The sequence below is a fragment of the Dermacentor variabilis genome, chromosome 8 (assembly GCF_050947875.1).
Source record: "Dermacentor variabilis isolate Ectoservices chromosome 8, ASM5094787v1, whole genome shotgun sequence".
Classification (NCBI taxonomy): Eukaryota; Metazoa; Arthropoda; class Arachnida; order Ixodida; family Ixodidae; genus Dermacentor; species Dermacentor variabilis.
This window is the reverse complement of record NC_134575.1, coordinates 155114626-155132486: the sequence shown is the minus strand read 5'-3', so window position 1 is coordinate 155132486 and position 17861 is coordinate 155114626. Positions and strand designations below refer to the sequence as shown.

The window sequence follows — 17861 nt, the reverse complement described above, 5'->3', positions numbered from 1 at the left end:
TGCTGCCGTAATCCTTTCGTTCGCAAGCGTATCGGGTTTTTCGTATGCCGACTGCGATGTGGGCGGCGGGCATACCTTTTGTGGGGACGGGTTTGGAGGAGCAGAGGTCTTGTCCGGCATTGGAGGAGTAGAAGGACTGGTCAGGGGGTTTTCGGCCCAGAATCTAGCTGATGCCTTCTGAAACTTCTCTTGCGCTTTCGACTTTTTTTCTTTTCTTCTAGTAACTCGTTGAAAGCACGCTGTGTCGTAATCATCAAGGACCGTGCCTTCTCTAGATCGGCTTGCGCTTTGGCTATCACTTGGTTAAGCTTAGATAGTGACTGGCGAGGTTGCTTCGGTTGACTTGACGGACTGCGGAGCCTACTCGGTGTTTTGTGTGTATGCTTGGATTGACCGCTTGCTTCCTGTTGTGGTGCTGGTCACTTCGATTCCTGTCTGTGCATTGCTGGGGTGACTGACCTTTTGTTATTACGTCTAGTGGCCTCATATCGTCGCGTTGGGCTTCTTGACCGTACAGATCGAGGCGAAGGCGCCTGGGATGCTCTGTACGCACATGTGGGGCTTGTTGCCATATGGCCTTCTTCTTGGCATCTGACACAAAAAGGCACTCCGCACTGGGTGTCTTGGTCATGGTCGACTCCACACTGGGAACACAGCGGTTGGTTTGGACAAAATGTTTGCATGTGGCCACTTTTGTGACAAGAAAGGCACAATACTGGCCTGTTCTTGAATGGGTGGGTCTTGAGCGGGCAGTTATAATAATAGACCCTTTGCGGAATGCTAGGTGCCTCTGACGTGACGAGGGCTGTGCTGGTTTTGCCTAACATCCTCGCTGCAAGAACTGTGCCATGCGGGGAGAAAATGTTTGCCATGAGATCCCGGTTGGTGCTACCAGGCTCAACCTGGTGTATAACAAACCGCACGGTGTTCTTTGGAGGTGCCATGTAGCTAGTGACATTGACAGTACCCCACTTCGGATCGGATAGCATCTTGACTTGCCTCGAAATGTCCACAGCATGCTGCTGTTCTTTCACAATAGCCGTGATCGTGTTGCTTCTGCTGTCAGGTTTGTAGACCGCTAGCCTAGCTAAATGTGCATCAACCGCAAGTTTGTTCATTGCAGTGGCTAGTGTGGCGCGGGGAAATGACCAAATGTTGCGCCTCTCCGTGGGCCTAATGACTACTACATGGTATGGTAATTCTTTAAGGTACTTGAAGTTTTCTGCCTTCCGCTCCTTAATAGCCTGCCGCTTGCCTGGTACAGTTTGCCATTGGGTCGCATTGACTGCCTGCGTCTCGACTGCGTCTGGGGTCTCGCTGTCATTTGCTACTTGCGTCTCGGGTGCCTCCGTGGTGTCTCTGGCCAACGCTGCTCCGGCGCTGGCTGCCTCCGTCTCGGCTGCGTCCGCGCCTGGGGCGAGTTTCGCTTGCTTAGCTTGCGGCTGGTCAACTCAAGAGACGCTGGGGTCATCTTCTCTTTGTGCGGCCTTGCTTTTCAAAACGTCAATTTCCATGCGTTCTAAGGATGCGTCGACTTGCGATGGTGGCCCCATGACGACGGTGTCACGTCGAGCGGCCAAGGCCAAGATTAGGCCTAGAGTTAGACCTAACGCTAGGCCCAACTCTAATGATCACGTTTATAGTGGAGGCGGCGTTGAAATCACAATGTGAAAAGGGCGTAGAACTTAATTACAACTTGCTGTCGAAGTGCGCATGAGGTGACGGTGACCGCGTTTGGGTTGGTCAGGTCGAAAGTAGATGCCGTGGGAAGCCGCACTGTCAACAAGTCACAGAGTCCTCTTGAAGTTTCCTCCCGCGGTGCGAGTAACCAGCGAAGGGAACAAGAGATGGCAGCGCCGGCGCTTGCGTCGTGCTAGTGGATATCTCTGGCGCGCGCAACGCTATCGCTGATATTCGGCCGTTCCTCTGCCAGCCGAGTCGGGCTGAGTCACTTGCGTTTCACGAGATAGCGATAACGTGGCTTAGAACGAGCGCGCATCACCACTGGTAGGTCGCGTATGTTGTACAAAGGCAGAAAACAAGCGCCTTGGCGCCAACATACGATGACTCATTCCATTTCCCGGGGACACGCAACCTAGCTGTTATAGAGTTTTAGCATAGAGAAAGAAATTCAACAAGAGGGGAACATGCATGAAATTCAACATGCATGAAATTCAACAAGATCCACTCTTCAAAAACTGGCAAAAATACGTCACGCCTAGTTTCAACTCCATCCTTTAGTTGACGCTAGCACCAGAAAAAAAGAATGTGAAATTAACCTACAGACAACGTTTTATTTTTTTTATTCTTTCCCACTAAAACTAAAACAAAGTTTTGCGTGTAAATGAAGTCAAAGTTTGCGATTTCTTTTTCTTGCGTTGCCTAGCAACAAGCTAGCGGCACAAGGTCGATTCAAATAGGTCGCGAAGCTTCGGGCGAAAAGCGGTTCAGTACAGATTGTCACCGACATCAGCATGGGGGGTTATGGGAGCAGCGTTTGAAGCGCGACTATGTTTGGAGGGAACAAACATTGGGAAAGAAAAACGCGTTTTTTAATTCAAACGAGACACAGTTAGATTCATTCAACGAAAATAAAATTCCTAGTCATTCTTATACATTCGTGACGAGTTAAGAAAATACAAGTTTAATTTTATTACTATCAATAAATGCATTTCTTTTCAGCGCCCATCGCTACAGGGGGCGTTGACGCCACTATCACTCGCACTGCAATGCACGTCTTGAAATGGGCAGAAAGGCGCACTCGTAAAGTTCACCTGTTGAAATACGCCCCCCTCACAGTTTGTGCTTTCTTGCTTGTCGAAGTTTGTCTGAATTTGGTGACGCGGGTAGCTTCATCGCTTCTTAATCTGTTCAGTCAAAAGGAATGGGTTACGACCGCCAGATAATGGCGTAGTTGTTTTCGTGAGAATGCGCTGGCCGACGGGCTTGGCATCCGACCATAGGATCAGCACTCTACACCTAAAGCTTTCGTCGACCTCTAAAGAAAGCATGTTCAGTGCACGGATGCGATTTCGACAACCGTACGGCTGGCCTCTTCCTGCATCGCTTTCCACGCTGAAAGCTCGAAACACCCATCAAGTCGAATGGCGGGGCATTTGAATATATAGCTCCAAAGGAAGGACAACAAAACAAATTTCGCGCCTTCGAAAACAAAATGACGTCACTTCTGCTTTTAACGGACATGGCGTCACATTATTTTTACTTCCGCCGGAAGTGTTCCCACCACATACAGATGGCGCTAAGCCCCATGAACCGCCCATGGACCGCCATGTTTTGAACGTATGGGCTCCTATGGAAGCTTCGCTACCAGGTATATTTACCTTGAGCGGCACGCCAGACAGGCGTGCATACGTCATACGCCAGACAAGCCGTTGTTCTTTATTCTATGCAAGCCGCAGGAGCAGGCAGCGCATGCGAAGCTCGCGTGCCCGCGGCGGCCCGTCTGTTGGGCTCCCGGCGTTTTCTTTTGTTCCGTCTGCATTTCGACGCGGCACCGCTGCACTACTGGGCTACAGCAAGGTGAGGAATTTTGTTTGACAGTCTGCGACGCACTTCAAGCACACTTAGGCTTACTGCACAAAACTGAACCTATTAGTGACGCAGTTATCGAAATACAGCTCCGCCGTCCAAGCCTAGTTAATTTGAGTTATTTACTCGTACTGGGAGATGTCTGCGACGCTTTCTAGGAGCCCAAGCATAATTATAACTTATGGCGTTTTTCACTGGTTGATCTGGAGCAGCCGCCTGAATCCTCGAGCGAGCGCTCGGCTTTCACCAATCCGAATCTGCCAGTGGAGCGCACGAACGCTCCGCGGGAGATCACACAGGAAGTCTGCGTGCACGTGACACAAACCGGTTCCGAAAACTATGCCCAATTTCCGCTCAGTACGTTTCCACGGCAACCAAAGCCTCCGTACGTCCCACGCGTAATTTGACCGCGGCAGCACAGAACACCTGTGCGGCAGTCGTATAGAGTCTGTAATTTTTGGTGTCGCGCCCGCAAGGACTGTGCATGGACAACGTAGGGTTGACGCCTGCAGTGCGCCGGCTGTTGCAGGATCTCCTCAAGGAAGGTGAAAATGAGCGCAACGGTAAGTGGCATTCACTTGAAATGGATCATAACATCAAATTCCGCGTGACATTCAAGGCTAATAAATTAAACAGCTGGTCTAGGTGCACCTCAAGGCAGGAGAAATAAGCGCAGGCAAAATCTCGGAGCATATTAAACCGCATTTTTGCCCCTTGATCCATGCTCCGGCAGCATGCAGTGTGGTCGTGATTCCGGAAATGTTCCGGTCATGCATTTTATAGTCAAGTTGCCCAACGAAAAAATGTCGCTTATATTACGAGCACGTGTTGTTGATGAAGCGTATGCTCAGATATAAATAATGTACTTCAGGCGTCGAGCTCGCGTATGCAGCTTTCTTGTTATATTTAACAGCACATTTCACTCAAACATTCTAATTATGCAGCAAAATTCATGCCAGCTGGAGAGATATACATCTATAGGATATGTAAATTAATTGTGCTGCTTAGAGGGATTTACCGGCAACGGAAGCCTTTCGCACATACGTAAACACAAAAACGGTGTACAATGGTCAGGTATCAGCCTCTGTAAATATCCCACTGTTTTATATGCTACACACGCGCACTGTCGTGTATTTCGCAATGCGCAGCTTATATAGAGTTTACCCTCTTTATAAAAAGCATGGCGAGCTTCGTGCGATCCCAAGTGTGTGTTTTTTTTTTTTAGCAGATCTTATTGCTTTCAATTCTGCCCGTGAAATTTTATTCTTGTTTTATGCTTTCTGTACATGAAGGTGCTACCGATTGCGACGCCGACGCTACGACCACTGAAGAACACAGTGGATCTTCATTAAATGGCAAGTTGTTCTGCACTCAACAAAAATCTGGACAGAACTAGTTTCTACGGCGAGCTCTGTTAATCTTTTCTTTCACGGAGAGTCCGCGCATTGTACCGTTCTCCTTTCACTATAAAACCCTCACCACCCGGCGCGCCCGCTCTCCCTCCTTGTTACAAAAATAAGAAACAGAAAGGGTCCGTCTCCTTTACCACTGCTCTACAAGTCTTTATTTATTTTTCCGTGGCTTTGAGGAAGAAATACTAAATTTAGGTGTTAGGTGTTCATTTCACTAAACTAGAACATTACTGTTTTTATGCTAGCTCCTTGACCTTCTCAAGTGCTAATTCAAACACAGGAAACAATGTGCAAGAATTTCAGAACACACTCAAGAACTGCTCAATTTAGGACCAGGCATCCCCCAGAGGAGCACTTGTAGCTATACTTCAGTGCGTTAACTCATATATGAACAATGTATTCAAAATATGTGCTGCCAAATACATTAGTGGCAGGGGCTTTTGCTGAGACGCTAGAAAAACGTTTTTTTCTTTGCCATTGTTGTAACATTTGTACTATTTGTTTTGTAAAGAACAAATGCTGAGTTAAATTAATGACGGACAAAAATATAGGAGGCAATGTCTGAATAACCAACATTTAAAGATCACGCCTGAAGAATTTACATGCGCTGTCAAGCCTACCTTAATGGTTCATTTACATTACTGCTTTTGAACTATCAAACACAGGTTGAGCTGCATCCATTGGTGTACCTGCATGTGGGGCTGTCCAGTTAAGAAAGGCTGCTGCACGTGGTAAGTATGCTTTCAATACAATCACCGTAGGTTCTAATGGAAGCGGAGAGGGGGGCAGAGCTTACGGTTGCTTTCCAGAAGAGACCTTTTATTATGCGACGTTTCTAAATTTACACCCAAACAAGTTCCTTAGCTTCGAAAAACACTTTTACGAGGTCGCAAACGAAATGTAGACTGTGTGAATTTTTTTTCCATCTAATTGCTGTAGGGGGATACCCACCATCATTCGTTGTATACAGCTCCAAAGCAAGTGTGGATACAGCAAAACTCATTCCAGGCTTGGAATAAGCAGTCTGCTGCTCAGAATAGGCTGCCCCATTAACCAAAGGCTAACCTTTATTTCTTCTCGAAAACACATTTTATCCCCCACAAAACCAGTCTGTGGTATCGCCACTGATCATTCTCTATAAGTGAAATGCTTTGTGCAAGTAAATGGCAGCCAAGAACAGTATGTAGCTGATCTGGTTTCAGACAAACATAGAAAATTTTCCAATATTATGAACAGTTGAAACTTGTACTTGGTTTAGAGTGATTCAGTTTGCTCCTGTTAGAACAACATTCTCTAAACTGGATCCCCAACTTTTTGCAAGTGCATCTAATAGGACATTACTGTATGTACTGTATACTGTGTTACATTTACATGGATGCTTGTACAGGCACACATATACACATGCAAGTGCATCTAATAGGACATTACTGTATGTACTGTATAATGTGTTACATTTACATGGATGCTTGTACAGACACACATATACACAATCTTCCTGCATTGCTTTTTTTTTCCCTTAGGTGCAACTCAAAGTTCATTGCTGAAGCAATTATGCCCTTTAACTTAACAAGGTTAGTGCTGGGCACAGCAAGTGAAATGGTTATGAATGATGAAAATTTATTTTGCTGTTGTACATTCCAGCTCCGGGGTGCGAGTGGACAAGCGGGGAAACAAAGCTGCTGCTTGATTTGTATAGCACTTATTTTCCTCAAGTTGGCCCTCTAAAAAAATTCAGAAACAAAAAAGCCATGTTCGAAAAAATTGCAGTAGAGCTGCAACGCAGAACTGGTACGATCAAGAGTGGAGAGCAGTGCTGCACAAGGTACAAAACAGTGCTAAAGAGGAAAAATGTAGCAGCCGTGGAAAATAACACATCTGGCAATTCTCCAGCTGATTCACCCTATGAAGATGAGCTGGAGAAGATCAGGTGGCTCGACGACAGCCTGGAACCAGAGATAGTGAGGGATGCAAGCGGTGTGGTGTCAAGAAAGACACACCCACAGTTGCCAGCATCAGAGTCCGTCTATCATAGCACATCTAGCTCTGCAAGTTCTACTTGTAGTGCCACAGAGACTGCAGCTTGTTGCCTTGAGCAGGAGCAGCAGCCAAGAGACGATGGTAGAAAAAATCGTCCAAGTACAGCCCGGATGCTGCAAATGACTGCATTTTTGGAAAAAGTCGAAGAAATTGAAGAGCGCAGGGCAAAGCGAAGAGCTGAGAGAGACATAAAAAAAGAAGAAAGGCGACCTGAAAAGATGCAGAGGCGGGATCAAATGCATGCGGAAAAGATGAGCCTTCTGCGTGAAGCTTTTGGCTTAGACCACAATGATTAAAATGCAATAAAAACATGTTTATTGCAAAGATGGTGCTCCTTGACATTACTAAGAGTATTGGACACATTCCTTGAAGAAAATAAAGCAATCACACTTTGACAGTGCATAACATTGCACATACATGTACACAACACCACTTTTCCTCCCTCTAAACATTGTATTGACAATGTAAAAGAAAACTGTTACACAAAGATTGTCTTGTAACATTTTTGTTACTGTGACTTTTTGTTTTAATTATTTTAGGAGCTTTTGATTTATGTAATTACCTTTCACAAATAGCAGCTGCAAAAGTGTTCTTTCTTAATAGAATACAAAGTTTATTCCTCTTGCGCAGTACAAAGCAGTACAGGGAAGAGGGGACACTGGGCAAAAAAGCTGCTAAAGGCAGCTGAGAGAGCACCCAGTGCCCCAGGTACACATGAACAGCAATGGGTTGGTATATACAAGATTTGCATGCAACATTTGTCAATGGAAAATCAATATATGGTGCATTCATACACTACAATAGAGGAAACAATACACAATGTCAACCTAAACATTTTACAATATAATAATTCATGCCTATTTACAATGTAGGAGGAGTGGTTTCAAAATTCAAAAGCATGGATGACAGCTGATTTCAGGATGTATATTCTAAACATACATTATTTTCAGCAAATATGTTGAGACAATGAGACACATTGTATGATAAAGATTGCCTGCTATATAAGGTGCGGCGAAGAGGTAGACGACAAGGCCAGTGATGTACATTGTGGGGAGGGGTATAATGATGGGGGTTAAACTCTGTTGGTATAGGTTCATTATTTGATATAATTGCATTTTTGTACATATACAATAAATTGAATGGATACAAAGCATTAATGCTGAGAATATCAAACTGTTTAAAGTACAGATAACTATGGGATTTCCATGGTAGGTTTGCAATTAACTTGATTGTCTGTTTCATGTTCAGACTGTTAGGTCATGGTCACGCAACTACTTTTCTCATCCCTGTGGAAGCTAACTCATTCAGATGTTTGGTGCAAGCAGCATGTCGCAGAGCACGAGCCTGTGGCACATGCCAGTTTTCATAATTATTTTCCATACATTACTTGATTACTTATAATTTCATTGCATTACAATATTTACATGACATATTCACATTATCCCTTACATCATACACAAGAAGCTACCAGTTTGCATTTCCTGCTCAAATGTACATTGCTTGAAGCAAGCATTCCCGCTTCGCTTCCCCTTGTCGACGCAGTGTAGCTTCACTTGATGTCAGGGGGCCGCAGTTCTGGCTGTCGTCATCTGGTGGTGCTTGCCAGTCCCATGCTGAGCTTGCGTCGTCACTATATGGTGGCACATCGACATCACCACAACTTATGCACAGGTTGTGCAAAACACAACAAGCCATGATTAACTTGTTCATTTTATCAACAAAAAAAAATCCAAGTGCAGCAGCTGGCGGAACCTGCCCTTGAGGTCCCCGAAGGCGTTCTCAATTTTGACTCTCGTTGCCGAAAATTTTAGGTTAAAGGCTCGTTGCCTTGAATTTAAACGTCCATAGTCGCGAAACGGTGTGATGAGATAATCACGAAGTGGATAAGCAGCATCCCCAAGAACATGGAACTTCCCAGAGCAACAAATGCTAGGCAACCGCTCGGCAAGCCTAGACTTTCTGAAGATCCTTGAATCGTGAATTTTACTCGGATTGCCAATTGTGACGTCCAGAAACCTCTTCTTGTAGTCACACACAGCTTGCAGAGTCAACGATGGGTAGTTGTGCCTGTTTACATATGTAGAGCGCACCTTCTTGGCAGGACATCGGACGCTTACATAGGAGCCATCGATACATCCAATAGTATTGGGCACACCCGACACCTGCAATATTAAGAGAAATTTAGAAACATCTGTGACAGATATTTAAAATTTAAGCATCTTAACTGAATGAATGTGCTTCTCTTGAATGACTAGCCATATCGCCTAAATGGTGATTGAGTTTAATAAGGCTCGGTTTACTTACGACGATATAAGCCCAACTCATGTCAAGATATATAAAGGGAAAGCATGATGGCACAGACTATTGTTGCTAAATAGAATGCATGGCATGAAAGAGTGAAATATCAATAAAATTCTTACTTGCTCAAAGTCTGCCGATAGCTGATTGAGGTCTGCTGGGAATATTATGAGTTCTTTGGCGATGTCCACTAGATAATCAAGTATACGCTCAACAATCCTGAATGCCGTTGCATCGCCGATGCCGAATCGACTGGCCACATCCCTCAGGCACGCCTTGTTTGCAGCGAACCTGAAAAAGTATACAAATTTTATGAACAATCTGTGTAAGCTAAAAGTAAAAAGTAATACCAGTTAAAAGTAATACCTTTAATAAAATGCTAACCGTTCAAATAATGGTATGCCCTTTAATCTCTTCAGGTGCTATGTACGATAATAGAGCTTGCAAGCTTTGTGCCTCAAAACTAGGAATATTAGCCATGTATACAATGTATTGCTCTTACAACTTTTTGAATGGAAAAAGGGGTGGAAGCCTGGCTACTACAGGCTGCTTTTATCACTATCCCTATGATATATGTACAAGTGTGTGCACAAACGTCATTAAAATTTTCATCCTTCAACATCTGTAATCAACATGTGCAAGATAGACTGCTGGCTAGCTTGTAAAAGCTACATTGTGTATAAAAACCGCCCTTGCGTTCCCTGGTTTTCTTCATCATTTACACCCATCAGTGTGTGTGTGTTGCATGCAACCAGTGGACCTTATACTGGACATTTATGCACTGTCAGCAATCCTCAAATGCAATAAATAGAGACAGAAACAGGATTTTTGCGTGAAATTGGCATTTCAAACGAGTAAACATTTAAAGTTTGGAATGGCCTCGGAAATCAAAAATACTACCGCTCGATCTAAACGCGCACCTTGTGCGTTTTGATCGCGCCGTCGTGACAAAACGAACACAAAAGAATTGCATTATATTTCACTACTTCAAGAAAGCATGACGTAAGGTTGAGTAAACAGGCGCACAATACTTAACACAGCTCGATGACTTACCAAAGGAAGATCAGAACGTGTTCTTCAGCGGTTTTCGAACGGGACCCGCCACGATCACTACGTGGATAGAACTCGGAGTCCTCAAACCTCCTTATCAGGTCCTCCGCTACACTTCTAGAAACTCTGAAGTTCCTGCGAAACTGCAAACAAGGAAATATTTAATAAATACAATAACGAGACATCTGCACTATTAATGTGGTGCTATGCTTACCTCCTCATCCGAGTATAGCCGCACAACTTCCTCAACGAATCCGACAATCCTAGAACATTTGCGCAGTGGTTCTGAGAATGCCTCTGAAAAGAAAGCTTCGTAGAGTACTTGCGTCATCTCGCAATCGCTGTCGTCCGAACTGGAAGAGCTGCTACTCGAACTCTCATCGCTAAACGCGAGCGCTATAGCAGCACCGAACGCAGCCATTTTGCGAAGTAACACCACAGAACACAATGTTGTGCGCACGGACCGGGCATAGGGACCGGGGGTAGCGTGTTTCTATTTACGCCCAAGCCCAGCGCTCGATCGCTGCGCCGCCATGCGCCGCCCGCACGTACTACATCTCTAGGTACTTTTTCGCCGAAGCGCCATGGTACGCGCCCTAGATGTATTGGGTTTTGCGTCCCTGGCTGTGCCAGGGCGCGCAGTGTGTTCAAACCACCCTGGCGTCACCAATCCAATGGTGTCACGCGGATGAATAATCCGCTGAAGAGCGATAACGGCTTATAAAATGATCGGAACGGTCATCAGCGCACCTCGGGCCTCCACCTGCAGTACTTTAATTGCTTGCGTCATCAATGCTCCTTGCGCCGCCGTCGGAACTAGTTCGTGTCGCCACTCAGCTGTCGTTAGTAATGGCCTAATCAAGTTACAATCAAGTTAATCAGTTAGTGGCACAATGCTTACGCATAGTCTAACTCCCAGAGGAGTTTCTGCGAGATTTTTTGTTGTTGTTGTTGTTCCTGGTCGTTTAATATGCGTCGTGTATGGCGCCAGCGCACCGCTATTGTTTCTGCTGGAAGAGCGATAGTGATATCAATAAGAAAGCTTGAGCGCAGCGATGATGTGACTCGTGGTGCGAGAAACCCTCCATGCCCCACGATTATCCCAGCTTTTGTAGATCGAAGCGCCTCGCACACCACAACCAACTTCTTATCACATCCCTTTATCCGCTCATCCAAACTGAAAAATTTCGTCCAGTGTTGCGTCAGCGTCCGCACGCAACTCTTATTTCGAAGCAGCCTATAGGCGGCTTGTTTTGAAACACCTATTTTCTCTTAGCGACAGCTGGGTGAGCAGATTGTGCGCCCAGGCACAACATCTCCCTAGGCGCTCGCCGTGAAGCTTTGGGGAAGAAGTACCTACAAACGTGGTACACGCGAGCAGCGCATGGCGGCGCAGCGATCGAGCGCTGGGCTTGGGCGTAAATAGAAACACGCTACCGGGACCAGTTTTGGCGCTTTCTCTGACCCCAGACATTATTGTAACTAATTTCGCTACTTTTTGGGTTACTTTTCAAGCAGAGTGGCCGCGCTCGGCGTAGTGGCGAAGTTCGCGAAAAGCAGCTCGGATGTGTGCCGCAGGTAGTTGCGCGTGCACTGAATCTTACTGGTAGAAGTTCGTGACGCGTTCTCTGACCTCGAATGTATTGTAATTCATTTGGTAACTTTTTGGGATACTTTTGCGGCATGCTCACTGCGCCTGGGGTTGTGTTGCTGTTAGCAAAAAAAGCAAGCCGGCCATGGTGAGTTAGTTTTGCGTGTACTGAATTTTAGTGGGACAAGTTTGTGACGCTTTTTGTGGCCCTGCACCATATACCTTATTTCGGTACTCACGCTTGTCGAAAACGCGACGAGCGATTGCCGAGAGTGATAACACGGGAGTGTTGCTTGCGCCGGCAGGACACGTAAAAGATAACACGGAGCTCGGAGCTCAAGAACTTGACATTTATGTATTCTGAGCGACTGAAAACGGCCTTTGCACCCACGAATCTGTCTTGAGTGCGACTAGAAGGCATTCTGCGAGCGTGTAACATGGTCTGGCTCGGAGCCTGTGTTGTAGCCACCTCTGTGTCGGCGTACCATCGCGTCGACTGTGGCCAAGTTGTTTTGGAAACGCACAGTCACCCGTGTATTTGCGCTCTTAAGGCGCAGGAAATAATGCCCGGGAAGGGAGGGATGCTTGAAAATCGGATGTTTTCTTTAGATCTTATGGCATTGTTTGGGAGGAGTCTTTGCTACGAAATGTACAGTCGCGGACAGAATAAAATGGACCACGGCGAATGTGGCCGGAGCGTCTGCGGGGCCGCGCCACGGCGCTGCTATCGCGCTTCGCGCGCTCAGGACGAGAGTACCTCGAGTGACGTCAAACTTCTCCTCCGCATCCTCGCTCTCGCGCTGGTGCTTGTCATGCTTGATAAATTTCTAGTGCGCCGATCGGCTGCTCTGCTGCTGACAGTCGCGACGAAGGGGCCCGTGAATCGCCACTAACTCAGCACTTTGCGCTAACGCCCAGTAGCGGACGGCCACAGGCCACCAAACTGCCGCGCTGTCAAGGAACCAGAAGCCGATTTCTTTTTTTGTCGGAGATTTGCAGTCACGGACAAAATAAAGTGAAGCATGGTTTCGGTTAAAAAACGTGGAGCAGTGCCAACAAGTGAAAAAGGCGTCTGGTGTCGAGACGTCTGCCCTCGCATGCGCGTCCCTTTTAGCTCGCAGCCTCTCCAAACCTTTGGCATCGGCTTAGCGCTATTTAATCGTAGGGAGCAGCGCGAGATGACACCGCTATAGCCGCAACGTCTGATGCGTTGCCGGAAGGGGTTGTCGGGAGTGCGATAGTTCTCTGCGCCCAGCTCACGCTGCAGCTGACAGCTGCGACCTTAAAGCCGCAGGCCCATAATTTTTTTTTTTCTGTCGCTTGACCACGATACCGCGTAGGCAAAGGATCGCTGCGGCGTCTCGTCTGCTAGACTCAGAATTATCCGTGCGCGACAGGTTGTTGGAATTACGGCGCGCGACTGTTGAGCTACAGGCGATTCACGCGCCCCTTCGTCCCGACCGTCAGCAGCAGGGCAGCCGAACGGCGCACTAGAAATTTATCAAGCATGACGAGCTCCAGTGTGAGAGCGAGGATGCGGAGAAGTTTGACGTCACTCGAGGTACTTTCGTTCTGAGCGCGCGAAGCGCGATAGAAGCGCCGTGGCGCGGCCCCGCAGCCGCTTCGGCCACCTTCGGCGTGGTCCATTTTATTCTGTCCGCGACTGTACGTAAAAGTGAATTCATCTGTAATGCCACTCATTCACCACTTATGCACGTTTCGCCCCTACACGTAATATTCCTGTTAGGTCAATTTACCAAAATAATACATTAGGACTTGAGACTGACTCCAACCAAATAACTGAATTTTATTAGCCCGACGTTTCGGAGCCCATTCGGCTCCTTCTTCAGGGGGTTGTTCTTCGGGGGTGGCGGTGTGCCGCTTTTACAGCGTCTTTTTGCAAAAAGACGCTTTAAAAGCGGCACACCGCCACCCCCGAAGAACAACCCCCTGAAGAAGGAGCCGAATGGGCTCCGAAATGTCGGGCTAATAAAATTCAGTTATTTGGTTGGAGTCAGACTCAAGTCCTAATCAATTTCCCAACCAGACAGGCAATTCTGTCGAAATGTTTAGCTTCAAAATAATACATGCTTGTAATTTAGTTTCTTTCAGCTTGTGGCATCCGGTGGAGCTTCGTACGGCAACGACTGCTGCTTACCTGGTACCACAACTTTGGATGAATGTAGAAGCCCAGAACGAGCAGTTATATAGAGCAAAATAAACATTTCATCATTTCAGAAGACGTCTTGCATTTTCTTTATGAAATTGCAAGGGACAGATTCGGCGGAGCCTTGTAAAGGTCGTTCGCACTCATTTTGACTAAATAATAAAACGATCCCACGCCAAGGCCACGCGTGGTTCGGCAGAAGTGAAAAAAAAAAAGCCGCGCCAATCAGCGCGGAGCCGGTATGGCGTGTACCAACTGGCGTTCGAAACGCGCGCGCCCAAAACCGAAACCGGAAGATACCATTCCCTTGGTGTGCTACAGTCGATTCGGCCGCTGGGCTCTATGGGAGTGTCCGCTCTTGTTGAAATTTTTTTCTCTATGGTTTTAGTTTAGGGGACGCAAGCGGCTTGCGTACGCAAGAACTAGGGGCGACGGTACTGCGCATGCGCAAACCCTTACGCCTGGGTCTGCGCATGCGCTATACTGGCCCTCCATGTCTTTGCGTGCGCAAGCCGCTTCCGTCCCCTAAACTAAAAAAATGTATTGAAGCAGACGACGGTTCGTACGCAGCAGACGACGGAAGCGAGAAGCGCTTTCGACGGAATAATCATGAGCTTTGAGCTAGCCGCTTTATTTTTACTGCGGTGGAAAACTGTTTACCGAGAACCTTACGTTAAGCGACTTCATTACAGTTTCTTAGGCAAAACGTCAAGTTGGCGTCACGTTACGAAAGCAAAATGTAAAGTTACTGTATATGCTACCAAAGGTACCTTTGGTAGCCTATACAGGAACACTAGCAAAGTGGGGCCATCAGCGCCATTTATTCGCGTCGCGTCCACGTTCCGCGTCATCCGCCACCATAGAGTTAGAACAAATCTAGAGGAAAAGCTGGGCCGGAAAAGTGGGAACCTCTGGTCATAGAGTTACTATACTGACTCTAGAGGACAAGCTACCCATAGGGCCCATGCATTGAAATCGGGAACCGCAAGAACGCCGCCATGTTGCTACGCGCCGAGGTTGCCAGCTCCTGAGACGCTTGCTAGACTTGGGGACAGTAGTCAGTTTTAATCCGGCAACCATAGCAGCGTAGCAGCATGGTGTCTCGCTTGTGGTGTCGTGATGTGTGCGTGCAGCCGTGTGTTTGGGCTTTATAAGTTGGTTCTTTATTCTATGTTGCGGGACTGTGTGGGTGTGGTCCATGTTGGCCGTACAGGTGGCAGTTATGCGACCGAGGGATCATCCTGTTGAAGTTTCCGGCGGTATGCGGTTTTCAGCGGTCACGCCTGTTGCAGAAGTGTCGCTCGACGAGGTTACGAGCTTGAAGCTGTGGTCAGATTCCTCGTTGGCGTTCCGTAATTCTCTTCGCACGGACGCGGTATGTTGCAAAAGCCGCTTTCGCGATCTATCGTCGCGACGATAGATCGCGTTTTTTTATTATTATAAGTACTGATCCAGCTGTAGGGCACATGTAACCGACGAACGGAAGTCTCAAGAGAGCACCCGAGATTATAATAAAGCAGGCGGCGCAGGAACTCCAGGGCACCCAAGGGACAGTGCGGGGATCAAAGCTCGAAGCAGAACGGTACATAGGTTGGGGCCGCCCAGGCAAATGTGTGCCAAGGAGTGTTCGCACGGACAGCTCCCCTGGCACGCGCAGCAGTGCCTCGCAAGGTCGAGATACATTAAAGGCACCTGCGCCCATGATCTTTCTTTTGCCTCGGTGCAGTGAGCACGATTAACGAGAATAATATGGAGAACATCCGGTGCAGTCGCGAATGCGTCATGGCAAATGTAGCTCGCGTCGCCTGGCGTGTGTAGTAACATCATAGTTGGTTGTATGAACTTTATGCATGATACGCTTTGTTACGGTACCTTAACGGAATGGGTCTAGAGGACGGTGTTGGTACATTTTTTCGCACCGCCCTAATCCTATACCCCCTACTACAAACACACACACACATACCCCCCTCTTTTTTATGTATACATACAATTCCTTGCCATGATGGATCCATAGCCTCCTTTATTTTTGAAAAATAGAGGAGGCTATGGACCAATTGGCCAGTTCAAGTTGTCAACTTGTCAGTAACTGTCATAGGAATCACTGTATTAAACACAATTCCACGATTGGATTGTTTACTTTCATTTTTTGTTGTAACACTGAGGACTACATAGAACTTTATTTTGTATATGTGAGAGAAGTATGTGGATATCACGAGCTTAAGGCAATGTGCGATACGCAGACAAAGCAGCTGCTACAACATGAACTGCATTGAGGGCCACACAACACATACGTAATTAAAGGTGCAAAATATAGGGGGAAGCTTCAAAATACGCTCTGTAGCACTGCAACGTGTAACATATATTGTATGTGTACAATAAATGTTCAAAAATACAATGCATCAATGTCCCATTTGCCTTCAAGTTTATTATCAAGTTCAAGTTTACTGAAGTTTATTATGAGCATATGTACAACAGGAATCTACTGACACACCCGCAGTCAAGGTGGCTGTTCGAGGTGTGCTGGCTGCCTCAGTGTAAGAAAAAGAAATTGGGTGAATGACGACACCAGTGCCACTGCTTCTTGCCTCTGACCTGCACGTGCCTCCACGGCATCTTTGTGCACAAGTGTGCTGGCGTGGCGAGGCGTAGGAGTCATCCGAGAGAAAGAGTATCGTTTACATGGAAAAGTGGCTGTTCACATTGCCTGTCGCTTTCCCTCAAATGTTTCCTTGGCGACTAGGGTGACACACCCGCAGTCGAAGTGGCTGCTCGAGTTGTGCTGGCCGCCTAAAAGAAAAAAATTAGACGAATGTCGATACCAGTGCTATTGCTTCTTGCCTCTTACCTGCATTTGCCTCCACGGCCTATTGGCTTGCGGAGTAAGTATGAGGGAGCTGCTGTGGCTAGGCGTAGTCATTGTCTAAGCAAAAAGAAAAGGCCATTCAAATGGGGAATTATGGAAATAAATGCAGTTGTTATGTCTGCTTCTTGCACTCTTCTTGCCTAAAAGTTTTCAAACATAGTGTCCAGTACACACCAGCACTCTGACTGCTTCTGCTTTTTACCTGCAGGTGTTGCTGCGAGATCCTTAGTATGGCTGCGTGCAGCATTGTAGCACTTGGTGGAGGCATTTGAAGTGGTAGCCAAAAATATAAAGAATCCTCCTTGTCTGCATGAATGCTTTCAATTTCTAAATGCAGTGGTAACTATCACTATTAGTTCAAGGCCACCCACACCTATGCGGCAAGTGCCATAGCTCGAAACTGAATTTTTTCTTTAGTGTTTCACAAGGCGTCTGATATGTCCACATTAGATGTGATGTGCTTGTTTTTATTTATCCCAGTGTGGAGAGAGCATCATTAAATAGTTTTTTATTTTTGCGTGTCTTGTTTTTTGGTTTATTTCTGAATTTATCAACCAGCAGTCTCATGATGCTAAAGTGACTTATGTAATGGCAATCAGCTTTTGTTTTGCAGAAAAACAACGCATTTCTTGACCCATTGTTTGACATCCTCTCACTCGCATAATTTTGCAGAGTATTCTACCTATATTGAAATGCTTGACCTCCACTAAAGAGTCTTGCAGTTTCAAATACGACTCTTTCCTTAAAATCATTTGACACTTCTCGTAATTTCTGTACCTTGGGCTTCTGATACTCTGCATTCACCATTTTTGCTTGTTTCTGACTAGAAATGTCTTCTTTAATTTAGAGCTTAAACTTTACCTTTGGAACACACGGAATGGCTTGCCATTGCAT

General features: G+C 46.5%; 2 long non-coding RNA genes across 3 annotated transcripts; both read left to right on the top strand.

The window, feature by feature from the left end:
- Window positions 1-3738: 3738 nt before the first annotated feature.
- LOC142590685 (uncharacterized) lies at window positions 3739-7309 on the top strand. 2 transcript variants are annotated; one of them, XR_012830216.1, is made up of 5 exons: window positions 3739-4112; window positions 4842-4904; window positions 5627-5692; window positions 6482-6532; window positions 6603-7309. It is a non-coding gene; the product is annotated as an uncharacterized LOC142590685 (long non-coding RNA). The 2 variants fall into 2 exon arrangements; XR_012830217.1 differs by lacking the exon at window positions 6482-6532.
- Window positions 7310-15210: 7901 nt separating this feature from the next.
- LOC142591649 (uncharacterized) lies at window positions 15211-17227 on the top strand. Its single transcript, XR_012830475.1, has 2 exons — window positions 15211-15479; window positions 17176-17227. It is a non-coding gene; the product is annotated as an uncharacterized LOC142591649 (long non-coding RNA).
- Window positions 17228-17861: the final 634 nt, after the last annotated feature.